Source organism: Arvicanthis niloticus, chromosome 20 (assembly GCF_011762505.2).
Source record: "Arvicanthis niloticus isolate mArvNil1 chromosome 20, mArvNil1.pat.X, whole genome shotgun sequence".
Classification (NCBI taxonomy): domain Eukaryota; kingdom Metazoa; phylum Chordata; class Mammalia; order Rodentia; family Muridae; genus Arvicanthis; species Arvicanthis niloticus.
In genome coordinates, this window is record NC_047677.1 from 17,580,288 (window position 1) to 17,594,319 (window position 14,032).

Below are 14,032 nucleotides of genomic sequence, written 5' to 3' on the forward strand. Positions count from 1 at the left end.
TAAGAATAGACATCCTAGTTTTATTCTCTGCTAAAAATATGTGCTACTGGTTCCATTTCTGGCTTCCTACTGTCTTGCTGTACTGGAAGAGGGGCTACGGGCTCTGCTTGCATTCTGTCCCTTCAGAGACTGTCCCATGAATTGCTTGTGTTTCAGTTGAGTTCTGTACTTTCCTGACTTCTGGTTTTCTTCTATCTCCGATGAGTCAGAAAGTGTCTGCTGGTCCTTGTGTGATAAGTGGTCAGAAGGCTGAGCAATTGCTATTGTTAACTTTGATAAATCAAAATTCCCCAGAATGTACAGCTGTCTGGTTCTGGTGACATCAGCAACTTTGACTTGTACAGATTCTAGGTGGCCTTAACGTGAATATGTACGGGTAGCTGGGACATGGTCTGATTCTACACTCACAGTGCGTTGAACAATGGAATGTGACCTGGCTTTACTAGTGAAGACCCTGGCTGCCAAGACTGACCTAAGTTAAGAGGACCAGCTCCCACAAACTTCCAACCCTAAGGTGTTGAGAAGTGTAGGTGTGCAGCAATGCTAACCATAGGGCCAAGCCCAGATGCATAAAGAATAAAAGGTGCCAAGTGTAAAAAGCCAAACTGCCCTTTGGCAGACAAGATTGCCGAACTGATAGGATGTGACATTCGAAACAGATTGAGACAGGAAAGAGTGAGCCTAGGCTTGCAGGAGACGGGATGCTAGGTGAGTTAGCTGGGAGGCTGCATGGTTAACATGAGGCGGCCACAAGCTAAATGTGCTGTGAACATACTGAGAAACCAGCATGTCGAAAGGATTTTAAAATTCTAGTCCTCTCTACAAAAAAGCCCCTCAATGTTGCTCTTCCATAGGACCCAGGTTTGATTTCTAGCACAGATAGAATCTTCCCTATATAATATAATTGAAACAATTACGTTACCCCCTCTGGACCCTCCCACAAGTTGATACTGTTTCTTTGATTATTGTTATATGCATAGAAACTACGCACAAGGTCAGTTTCTGTGCTTCTCTCATTGCAAACTGGGAAGTTTGGAACTGATAGGACAGGTCAAGTGTGGCCTATGGCTGAGCGTGGTGGTGCAGTCCGTTAGGCTCAGCACTTGGGAAGCAGAGGTTTGAAACCAGCCTGGCTTACATGCAGAGGTCCAGTACAGCTAAGGGTACATAGAGACACTGTCTCGAAGTGTGTGTGTGTGTATCTTAGGGTTTCTATTACTGTGAAAAGACCATGACCATTGGCAACTCTAAAGATTTATCTCTTTATGTATATGATTGCTCCGTCTTAATGCACACCAGAAGAGAGGGAATCGGATCCCATTACAGATGGTTGTGAGCACAGGGTCTCACTTTGTGGCCCTGCCATTGAAGAGCAGGCTGGCTTCAAACCACAGATCTCCTGCCTCTGCTCTGCCTTGGGAGAGCTGGGACTAAAGGATGAGCACCACTGTGCCTGTTTCAAACATTTCTAGATGCAAAGACTGAAAACAAGGGGAGCGAATGACGAGATGGAGGTGGGTGTGGGGGTTAGTGAGGGGTCAGTCATCCTGGCTTCTGTAGGTGATAACATTCTGATGGAGCAGGATCAAGGTCAAAAAACTTGAGTGCAGGTAGAGAAACTGCACTAGTGGAACAATTTTAGGTAAGTTTTAGAAGTTTGTGTTTACAAAAAAAAAAAAATGACATTAAAATGCACGTGAATTTGAAAGCATGAGAACATCCACTTCCCAAAAGAGCGGTTTTGGTCCCTTAGATGCGCAGTGTCAATCTTTCCATTTAGAGCAATCGGTTGGGAGATGTGTTACAGAACTACGGCTGCTTTGCTGGCTGGCCTTTCTTGTATCAGGAAGTTAGGTTCGGTGAGCCCCTCAGATAGCATGTGGTCTCTAAGGAAACATCATTACCTGCTTCAAGCAAGATTACTGTTGCGATCAGGCTGTACCCGATTCCAAGTTACTCTATATTGAATAAAACAGTGTCTTTCCAGGCTGTGCGTGGCCTATAAGACTATTTTGCCAACCGATTTTGTCTCCATTTTGCCAGCGATTTTGACTCCATTTTGATGGAGAGCACCTGCAGCCCCACACACCAGCAGAGACAGATAAATGAGTTCTTCCTGGGAGTAAAGAGTTGGTCACCCTATACGTTTACTGGGGTGAATTTAGGCTGTAGGGATACGAGAGTGTACTAGAATCATATCCGAAAAATCAGGCGGAGAACTTACCAGTCACACCAGATCCTGGGAAGGGTGTAGCACTTCCTCACCTGGCCCTAAGTGATAGACCTAACACTGTCTTAGCACACCCCACACACAACCTGTCACCCGACACCCAACTGAAGGCTCCCCACTCATCTGTGTCCCCCCACAGTTGATGTGGCCTCTTCAGTGGCCTGCTATCCCCCTGCTCTCCAGTCAGGGCTTGCACAGGAAAGGCTCTTTCCTACTCTGACCCTTGTTTAGCGTTTCCACCTGCAGCTGGCCTCAGTGGCTTAGCTCTTGAATCCAACTCCAGCAGTGCCAGTTAAAGGCCCCTCCTGGCTCTGGTCTGACTGACAGACCAAGCAGCTCTGCTGTGGGCTTTCTAACTTGTATTCAGTCTGTGAGTCATACATATGCAGTCATACTCACTGTGTGGTATGACTTGAGAATTAATACTAGTAATTAAGATTGGCATTAAAGAACCTGTGTACCAGAAGTATAGGGATTGAAATGAAGCAGAGATTGAAGGAATGGCCAACCAGTGAATGGTCCACCTTAAGACCGGATCCATGGCCGGGCGGTGGTGGCACACGCCTTTAATCCCAGCACTTGGGAGGCAGAGGCAGGCGGATTTCTGAGTTCGAGGCCAGCCTGGTCTACAGAGTGAGTTCCAGGACAGCCAGGGCTACACAGAGAAACCCTGTCTCGGAAAAAAAAACAAAAAACAACAACAACAAAAAAAGACCGGACCCCCTCCCCCCCGACATTATGCTATGCTTGCAGACAGGAGCCTAGACAGTCTTCTGAGGAACTTTACCCAGCACTGATGGATGCAGATGCAGACCCACAGCCAAACAAAACACTAGATGGAGCTTGGGAGTCTCATGGAAGAGTCAAGGGAAGGACTGAGGGAGCTGGAGGTGTCAAGGACACCAACAAGAAGACCTACAGAGTCAACTAACCTGGGTCCATGGGGGATCACAGAGACTGAACCACCAACCAAAGAGCATCCCTGGACTGGATGTAGGCTCCCCCTCGCCCACACAGATGTAGCAGGTGTGCAGTTTGGCCCTCATGTGGGTGCTGTAACAATTAAAGCAGGGGCTGTCTCTGACTCTGTTGCCTGCCTTTGGGGGCTGCCTTGTCTGGCCTCAGTGAAAGTGTATGTTATTAGTCCTGCTGTACCTTGATGTGCCAGGGTGAGGTGGTACCCACTGGGGAAGCCTCCCTTTTTCTGAGGAAAAGGAGATGGGAGAATGGAGGAGGGTATGAGGGTGGGACTTGGGGACAGGAGGGAGGAAGGCTGTTATCGGACTGTAAAGTGAATAAATAAATTAATGAGGAAAAATAACTATTTGCCTTAGGCTACCGAGGTAGGTGGAATTACATGACAGTTACCCTTAAAAATTCTGAATTTCAGCTGGGCATGGTGGTGCCTGCATTTAATCCCAGCACTCTGGAGGAAGGCAGATCTCTGAAGTAGAAACTTCTGGTTTCTTTGGAAAGTCAGTTATGTCAAATGATGGTTTGCTGGGGCACGCAGGTAAAGGATGCCTTGCTAAAGCAGACACGTGAAAGGATGCCTGAGGTTAAGGATTATAAATAAAACCCAACAGACAGTGGATGACGTATTGATAGGCTTTGCCATTCCTTACTGGTCATCGTTTGTCTTGACTTTATAGGAAGAAATTCACCAAAATACTTCTGGTGGTGTGTGTTCTGGCGGCTTCTTGCCACTTCCTCAGACTCGGGGCAATTGGCAAAGTGAAGTGGAAGTTTCTGGATATGTCAACTAATACAGAGTCACGTGGTTAGGCGAGACCCATGGGAGGACACATGATGTTTGCAGGGAGTATAAATAGGACCCAACCTATAGTGATGGCGGGCTTGCATAGCTAGCTTTGCAACACTTTGTTGGTCTTGGGTCTTCATGTTCACTGATTACTTCATTGTGAGAGGCAAGGCAGAGAACTCTTGGTGTCCCTGCTGATCCTGGTCACTCCTGCTGACTCGTTTCTGCTGGGTCGAGCCACAGCTGCTGATTCCTGTTTGCTATCCTGACACTACTGACCTGGACCGCTGATATCCTGACAATTGGAGACTGAAATTACCTCAAGGAGTTACTTCTAAACAGCAAACAGCAGAGCCTCTCAGCTTCTTCTGGATCGGCCTGCCATTGCTGATTTGTGAACAGTATTTGTGAGTGGATCGCGCTGCCACTGCTGATTCAGAGTGAGCTGCATGGCTGATATCCTGACAAGGCAGATTGGATTTGATCCAAAGAAATATTTCTTAGCAGGTCCACTTACCCTGTATCCTAATAACCTTTCTTTTCCACTGCCTCTTGTGGGTGGTGGGCTAGGAGGGAGATCAAGCCATTAAAAGTAGGTTTTGAAAAATCTAAGCCAACAGATCTCTGTGAGTTCAAGACCAGCCTGATGCCAGGGCGCCATTACACAGGAAACCCTGTCTGGAAAAGCCACAGAAAAACAACAACAAACAAATGAAAAACCCTTAAACTTTGTAGATTTATTGTTACGCAGTAAACTCTGACATTGTAGAAAGGCATACATGTGTTCATGTGTGTTTCTGGCAAGACACACTTGTAACAATAACATGTCCATGGACTCTCTTATCAGAAATATGCATTGCTACTGAATGACACTATGTATTTCTGATTTAGTTCTGGTTTTTTTTTTTCTATCTTTTTTATTTGTGCATATGTGTGTAAGGCTGTAATCTTTGAGAGAGACTGGAGTCTCTTTATCTCCACTCAGGACCAGAGAGAGAACTCAGATTCTATTCTGACCCAGGGAAGTAGACTTCCCTTCATCTTCTTCCCTTTCATATATTTTGAATCTTGGGAAAGGGCAGTTGCATTTCCTCCCCACACTTGTGTTTGAGTTGCTGGGAAAGGAGAAGTTGTATTAGAAGGTCACTATGAAGATCTATTTTCCCTGGCCTCCAGATCTGCTGATGGCCGTCTCCTATCTAGACTAATAGTTTGGTGTAAATTATACCATGTGAAATAATCAAGATAAAATCAGTGTCATTTACAGATGGCCAGAGTTAGCTTTCCAGCCTGTGTCCATTGGCTTATTAAAATACATCTGTGATACAGAACTATTGGGGTGTCTTTGGGAGTTGTGCTGGCTATTTTTGTGTGTCAATTTGACACAAGATGGAGTTATCACAGAGAAAGGAACCTCCTTTGAGGAAAAAAAAAAAAAAAGTAGTCTTACTGCCTTGGATTTAACAAGGCTTTCCAGGGCAAAGAATATGGACACAGTGAGCTACTCAGTCCAAGTTTTCATTCCAGGAGTCCAGGTCCTTGTGGTTTTTGGTCACATTCTCAGTATGGTTTCTGGAAAAGGTGAAAAGGCAGAGGGAAAAACCACGCCCCTTTATGGTATCTCCCACCCTTGGCAAGTATGGGGCTATGGGATTTCTCAAGGACACTTTGGCTTTTAACCAAGAAAGAAACCAGTCCCTTTTCTTGAGGGCAGGTTTACACTGAGCTGGCCAGTTTCTCCCTCCCGTTCTTACCAGCCACTGACTGAATGTTCTAACCTTACCTGGTGCATCTGTAAGAACATTCTAAAGCTCTTAGGGGTGTGACCGACTGAAAGTGCTATTTACAAGTTGTGTTCACAGCTGTTGGGTGTGGTGGTACACACCTGTAATCCCAGCTCTCTGGAAACAGAGACAGGCAGATCTCCGGGAGTTTGAGGACAACCTGGCCTAATAGTGAGCTCCAGACCAGCCAAGGCTACATAGTGAGGCTGTGTCTGATAGCCTTCGTTGAACACCACCATGGCTCCTTCCTGTTTGACAGCATGCATACCAAGAACATGGAACCAGGTTGTCTTCCCTGCCCAACACTGATGAGCTACTTAAGGCTTATAGGAGCGAATTTGTCATCTGTTCCAACATTTTAAAACATAGCCTGGAGCAACAGGAAAAGTAGAAACAGAAGGGACAATTGGCTTCAGTAAATACATGTGGAATGCTATAGAGAATAACCAGGAACAGGACAAGCGTAAGGTTGGGAGTGGCACCTGCTGAGTTTAAATGCAATCCAAGGAGCATAGAGAGATGACTCGTGGTTAAGAGTACTTGCTGTACTTGGCAGAGGACCAGAATTTGATATCCAGCACTCAAACTGGGTGGTTCACAACCACCTATAATTCCAGCTCTGGCACCCTCTTCTGAACTCTCTGGGCATCCTCATGCACATGTGTGTGCTCACAAGATACATATACACATAAGTAAACGTGTTATAAATAAATAAAAAAGAAAGAAAGAAAGAAAGAAAGAAAGAAAGAAAGAAAGAAAGAAAGAGCTGGAGAGCAGCTCATCTAGAGGACCCAGGTTTGAGTCTCAGCATCTTCATGGCAGCTCACAACCATCTCTAATCCAAATCCTGGGGATCCTATACCTTCTTTTGACCTCTGCAGACCCCAGGCTTGCGATGATTGCACATACACACAGGCAAAAGACACATAGACATAATAATCAATTAACAAATTGATAATAAATGCAATCTAGGTGAAGACTGAACTAGCCAACACTGAGACTGTAGAGTGCAGCAAGGACGGCACTGAGCCGTAGGACACGCTCACAACGGCTGCGGGAGGTCAGTAGCAGGTTTAAAAGCAAGGTCACTGAGCTGGTGGAAGGTTAATGGAGAACGTCCAGTGCCCAGTGCTAGGACCTGAAGGACAGGCCACCAGAGGCTCTTGGAGACCACCACCAACTGGATGGAAAGCCTCAAAGGCTAAATGAGTACTTGCCTGGTGATGAGCAGGCTGCCATGAGGACACTGTGTGACAGCCAGCTCCCAAAGACCGACAATCCAGAAGATGAGCTAGTGATTGGATATCCTATACTACATGATGACCCATGTAGTAGACTGGAGTTGCAAGAAATCACAATCGGGTGAAGGGGATCGGTCAACGCATCCATGCAGGTGCACACTGTGGAGTGTGTCAACATTCTAGACAAGGTGTCACACTTCCCCCAACACTATTCTATGCCACTCCTAGAAGAAATACCTCAACATCTAGAAAAATAAAGCCCAGAATGGCAGCATACTCCCTCAATCTCAGCACCCTCAAGAGGCAGGGGAAGGATCTCTGTAAGTTCAAGCCCAACCTGGTCTATATAGCGAGTTCCAGGCCATCTAGAACTATGCAGTGAGAACTTGTCACAAACAAAGAAAGAAAAAGGAATAGAGAAAGAAGAGGTCATCTTTTTCTAAAAATATATAGTTATAAAACTTTAAAGATTTTGAAGTGTGTTTGTGTGTGTGTGTGTGTGTGTGCATGCTCATGCCCTCACCTCTGCTAGTACTCACTCGTAACTTCTGAGTCACCTCTCCTGCCCTACTGTGTGCATCTTATTGGATATGATAGTGATACTGCAATGAAACTGTTGGAAACTCCTAAAAGTTAAATATTGTGTAGGAGAACCCCCGAAAAGCTGTGTCTGCAAAGACTAAAACTTCAGTGATGTGGGGAGGTCAGAATGTTGCAGGTCTTCAGTGATGTGTGGAGGTCAGAATGTTGCAGGTCTTCAGTGATGAGAGGAGGTCCTGTGGGGAGGTCGGAATGTTGCAGGTCTTCAGTGATGTGGGGAGGTCGGAATGTTGCAGGTCTTCAGTGATGTGGGGAGGTCGGAATGTTGCAGGTCTTCAGTGATGTGGGGAGGTTGGAATGTTGCAGGTCTTCAGTGATGTGGGGAGGTGGGAATGTTGCAGGTTTTCAGTGATGTGGGGAGGTCGGAATGTTGCAGATCTTCAGTGATGTGGGGAGGTGGGAATGTTTCAGGTCTTCAGTGATGTGTGGAGGTTGGAATGTTGCAGGTCTTCAGTGATGTGGGGAGGTGGGAATGTTTCAAGTCTTTCTTCAGTGATGTGGGGAGGTGGGAATGTTTCAGCTCCAGAGCCCAGTTACCTTATTTTAGGCTAGCTTCAGCTCCCAAATAACTATTCCTTGACCACCTCTGCATTGGAATTTTTAAAAAATCTTTTAGAATCAATTAACTTAGCAGACCGTTAACTTCCACCATCCCAGAAAGCTAAGAATGTCATCAGATAACAGCTGAAACCTATAGATGAGTTCCCCCACCTTGCTGTGACCGCCTCTCTGACGTACTCACCAATGTTTTAAACTTGCTTTGATTATGGCTTTCTTTGTTCTATAAGGACCATAAAACTTCATGAAATTGCTTACATGTTGGAACATGGATTTCAGAGTATCCTGAATCTGTGTTCCCAGTCATGGTCACTCAAAGTTTAATTCCTGTGATGGTTTGTATGTGCTCGGCCCAGGGACGGGCACTATTAGGAGGTTGGAGTAGGTGTGTCACTCTCATCCTAGCTGCCCGGAAGCCAGTGTTCTGCTAGAAGCTTTCAGATGAAGATGTAGAACTCTCAGCTCCTCCTGTACCATGCCTTCCTAGGTGCTGCCATGCTCCCACCTTGATGATAACAGACTGAACCTCTGAACCTGTAAGCTAGCTCCAATTAAATGCTGGCCTTGTAAGAGTTGCCTTGGTCATGGTGTCTGTTCACAGCAGTAAAACCCTAACTAAGGCCGGGCAGTGGTGGCACACGCCTTTAATCCCAGCACTTGGGAGGCAGAGGCAGGTGGATTTCTGAGTTCGAGGCCAGCCAGGTCTACAGAGTGAGTTCCAGGACAGCCAAGGCTACACAGAGAAACCCTGTCTCAAAAAAATAAGAAAAACAAAACAAAACAAAACAAAACAAAACAAAAACAAACAAAAAGGGGCTGGTGAGATGGCTCAGCGGTTAAGAGCACTGACTTGCTCTTCCGGAGGTCATGAGTTCAAATCCCAGCAACCACATGGTGGCTCACAACCATCTGTAATGGGATCCAATGCCCTCTTATGGGGTGTCTGAAGACAGCTACAGTGTACTTACATATAATAAGTAAATAAAAAAACTTTAAAAAAACAAAAAACAAAACTAAAAAAACCCAAACAAAAAACCTAAGACAATTCCAAATATATTAAATATTAAGTAAGATCCCCCCATCTCTCGCTCATATTTTGGGGGGAAGGATTTGAGGTACACGAGGCTGGCCTTGAATTCAAGATCCTCTTGCTTCCACCTCCCCAGCTGATGGATCCCACGTGAGCAGCAGTATGTCTGTTAAAGCCCCTAGTTGAGTTGACCAGTCGCATTTTCTTTTTTAAAATTATTTTCCTTTTTTTTTTTTTTTTTTTTTTTTTTTTTTTTTTTTTTGGCTTTTCGAGACAGGGTTTCTCTGTGTAGTCCTGGCTGTCCTGGAACTCACTCTGTAGACGAGGCTGGCCTCGAACTCAGAAATCCGCCTGCCTCTGCCTCCCAAGTGCTGGGATTAAAGGCGTGCGCCACCACTGCCCAGCCAGCCTCATTTTCATGAAGTGCATTTCACCATTCAAATTGTGTTTGGGATCCAGTGGAGTAATTCAGATTAAAGTGTGGTGAGAGCTGTCCTGTCTGACTTAGCCATACAGAAGAGCCCCAAAGCCCCATAGCCCATGGGTGGGAGCTGGGCACCATCAAACCTGTTTCAACACAGTGTCTATTGTGAGGACAGACACTGCCTTCGGCACCCAGGAAACCTTATCTGGAGATTTTTGATACTTGCATTCTTTCCCACTTTTGCCAGTGGCCAAAACGTTTCAGTTCCCCATTTTCTTAAACACCAAAACATTATTTGTGCCCCACCACCACCACCTGAAATTATGCACAAATGTCAACTTTGGTACAAGTTACACGGTAGGGAAATTGTACTAGTGTATAAAACTTTCAAACTGTGTGAGGCTCTTCATTCCCAGGCTTCTGCTTGCCGTTTTACTCTCATTAGATTTCCTATTGACTCATGTGAAGAGTGTGCATATAATACTCAATAACTGAACACGCACACGTGTGATTGCACAAAGGATGCACAACACGCACACGTGTGATTGTACAAAGTGCTCCGTCTGTGCTTTTTCTCTCAGCTGTGTCCCATTTTGTCATTTCTTGTGAGTCTTCCGAGTCTGCATACATACAGACAAAGGGGTGTGTATGTGTGTGTGTTGTGTGTTTTATACACAGCAAGCAAAGTTATATTTCAGTTTAAAAAGAAAACTGCAAGCAGGGCAGTGGTGGTGCAAACCTTTAATCCCAGCACGTGGGAGACAGAGGCAGTCGAATTTCTGAGTTTGAGGCTAGCCTGGTCTACAGAGTGAGTTCCAGGACAGCCAGGGCTATACAGAGAAACCCTGTCTTGAAAAAAAGAAACAGAGAGAGAGAGAGAGAGAGAGAGAGAGAGAGAGAGAGAGAGAGAGAGAGAGAGAGAGAGAAGAAAACTGCAGAGGTTAAATAATTAACAGGCTCAAGTTTCAAGTTTGAAATTCAGGTAGGTTTGCTGGTCTTGGGAACTCACGACAGCCAGGGCTATATAGAGAAACCCTGTTTTGAAAAACAAACAAACAAAAAACCAAAACAACAAACAAACAGACAAATCCCCCCAATCCCAAAACTAAATAAATAAGAAAGTTGTTTCTCTCTTTTGTTTTCTTCCTTTCCTTCATTTTCCTCCAACCCCCCCCCCCATCCCTTACATTTATTCTCTTCCAAATTCACTAGCTTTCAAGGAAGCTAAAAGGATAAAGTACTCCACCAGAAGGCTTTCCTTGGGATGAGCTGAGAGAGGCTGCAGGCTCTCCTACCAAGGTCAGAACCTGTTACCCCAAAGCACTGCCCTTCCAGAAAGGAACATTTGAATGAATTTGGTAAGCAATGATCTGGAATCCTTACAAGCAAGTCCCTTTCCTGTTGACCGTGACCATCATCAGATATTAATTCAGTATCTTGGTTGTGAAGTACCAGGCTTACAAGGTGCAAGACACGGTAAGTGCTTCTCTGCTGAGCTGAACTCAAAGGTTAACATAGCAATATAGACCATCCTCACTGTGCTGAGCCACCAGGGTGCTACAGCTAATAAGAGTAAGCCATCATTGCATTCTGTAAACAGCCCATTGATACTTCCTAAAGGGGGACGAACCTGATGCATGGATCTCCGATTTAATTAGCATAAAGGAAACAAATATTTTGTGTGAAATGGCATTGAAAAACTTGTTTCACAACTACCTTATAGTACTTGCTCTGTAAGTGATCATCCGATGCTACTTATTATGTATTTGCATAGCAAGCTGAGATAGAGACTTGAACAAGGCTATACCCCTCCAAGAGTGTGACATAGTAGAGACTGGTCCCATGCGGACAAGTGCCTAAGGAAGGAGGAAACCTCAGAAGGGAACCCAGACAGGAACCGGGACTTCCTGTCATCTATACTGGGCTATCTCGAAAACACAGTGAGCTCTTTTTACAGCAAGTGCTTGCAGGCTGCTCTAATTGTGGGTGTCAGGGTGGTGACGGAGTGCCTCATGTTTCATTACTGAGTGAATGAGGCTGCAACTCAGTCTCTGTCCTTGTCCTACGCTGCTCACCGCTGTCAGTTCTCTCTCAACCACAAGATCCTTTTGTTCTTGAGAAGGAACAAGGCTGCTGGCTTTAGGGGGCCTCAGTGTCGTGCAGCCCAGTTTTCCTAGTTTTGGAAGCAGTCAGAAGCAGCTGAAGAGCTTGCTTATGGTGTCAGAGTACAGGTCAGAGGTGGAGCTCTGGCCTAGAACATGTGGTGTGGGGAAAGGTCCTGAGTATTTTTCCTTTTGCTTCTTTATTGAGAGTGATCCCTAGAGTCGTGTTTTATATTCTACGTTATGTTTATAGACACATCTCTAGTGTTCTTCTTCACAACCAATCCAGAATGTGACCTTGGGAGCAGAAAGTCAGCCCTGAGCTGTGGATCCTGCTGCCTATCCAGCACTGCAAGGCTCTGCTCACAGGGAACCTTTGTTGTTTCTCCAGGAGACTGTCAACACTGTTAAACACAACAATCACAAGAACATTAAAATTAATTTTTTTGTGTGTGTTTTATCCAATTCCTCCAAGCTTTCACAGATGGATGGACAGAGGGATGGACATACACACACACACACACACACACACACACACACACACACTGAGATAGGGTCTCACTCTTACTCAGGGTGGCCTGAGACTCACTGTGTAGCCCAAACTGGCTTGGAATTTCTTGTGAGTCTCCTGCTTCAGCCTTACAGGGTTACAGATGTGTAACATATCAGTTAAAAGTTCATTATGGCCGGGCAGTGGTGGCGCATGCCTTTAATCCCAGCACTTGGGAGGCAGAGGCAGGTGGATTTCTGAGTTTGAGGCCAGCCTGGTCTACAGAGTGAGTTCCAGGATAGCCAAGGCGACACAGAGAAACCCTGTCTCGAAAAACAAAAAAAAAAAAAAAAAAAAAAAAAAAAAAAAAAAAAAAATTCCTTGTGTGTGTGCATGTGCTCTGTATGTGTCTGTCTGTATGCATATGTATGTGTGTGTGTGTGTTTGTATGTGTGTGTGTGTGTTCTGTGTATGTGTGTGTGTGTTTGTATGTATGTGTGTGGTATATGTGCTATGTGTGTGTTCTGTATGTGTCTGTCTGTATGCATATGTATATGTGTGTGTGTTTGTATGTGTGTGTGGTGTATGTGCTGTGTGTGTGTGTTGGTCTCACGCACCATGGAGTTCAAGTGGTGGTCAGAAGACAGCTGTCAGAGGCCATTTTTCTCCTTTTCCTTTGTAGGATTTGAGGATTGGACTTCGGCAGCTCTATTTACTGCGACAACTTGCTGACCCTAGAACAACTCCTTTTCCTCTTCCTCCTCTTCCACTTCCCCTCCTCTTGTTCTTTCTCCTTTTTTCCCCTCTAAGATTTATTTGTTTTATGTGTATAAGTACAGTGTCACTGTTTTCAGACATATCAGAAGAGGACATTGGATCACATTACAGATGATTGTGAGCCACCGTGTGGTTGTTGGGATGGAACTCGGGACCTCTGGAAGAGCAGTCAGTGTGCATAATCGCTGAGCCATCTCTCCAGCCTCTTCCTCTTCTTTTTGAAACCGGTTCTTACTATGAACCCTGGCTTTCCTGGAACTCACTATGTAGACCAGGTTGGTCTCGAAATCACAGAAATCTGTTTGCTTCTGCCTCCTGAATGCTGGGATTAAAGATGTGTGCCACACCACTTGGCAAAGCCTCAACTTTGAGTGAAACGGAGAGGTCCAAAACCTTGGGAATAAAATTTTCAGTTCTTGGGGAAGTAGGCTGGGCTCCCAGAAAGAGCCGCTGACAGTGGGCCTTTTTAATCAGTGATGGTCGTGACTTAGGGAGGATCAGTCTGGAGCCGAGTCGGCTCCTGGGACACCTGGCTGGAGGAGATAACAAGGCCAGAACTGAGCTGCTTCCCAAAATTCTCCAAGGCCTCCCCAAATAAAGAAAACCAACATAGCAAACCAATCAAAATTGTGCTGATGGTACTGCTTTGCCTCTACCAATCATGTTAGAGTTACGGAACCCTTCTGGAAAATTCCCCTAACCCTGCATAAAAGGGGCCTGCGAACCCCTCAAGTCGTCACCATTTTGATGAATGGTTGATCTCTGCATGCTGGTAATTTCTTCAGAATAAATGCTCTTTGTCTTTGCATACTATTTGAGTCTGGGGCCTTCCTTCAGCATTTCTTGGACCCTAACAAATATGATTGTATTTGGTATATAATATAATTCTAAATAGAAATATATGTGGAGTTTTTGTAATATTTTTATTATTATTATTATTATTATTATTATTATTATTATTATTTGTTTTTTCGAGACAGGATTTCTCTGTGTAGTCCTGGCTGTCCTGGAACTTACTCAGTAGACCAGGCTAG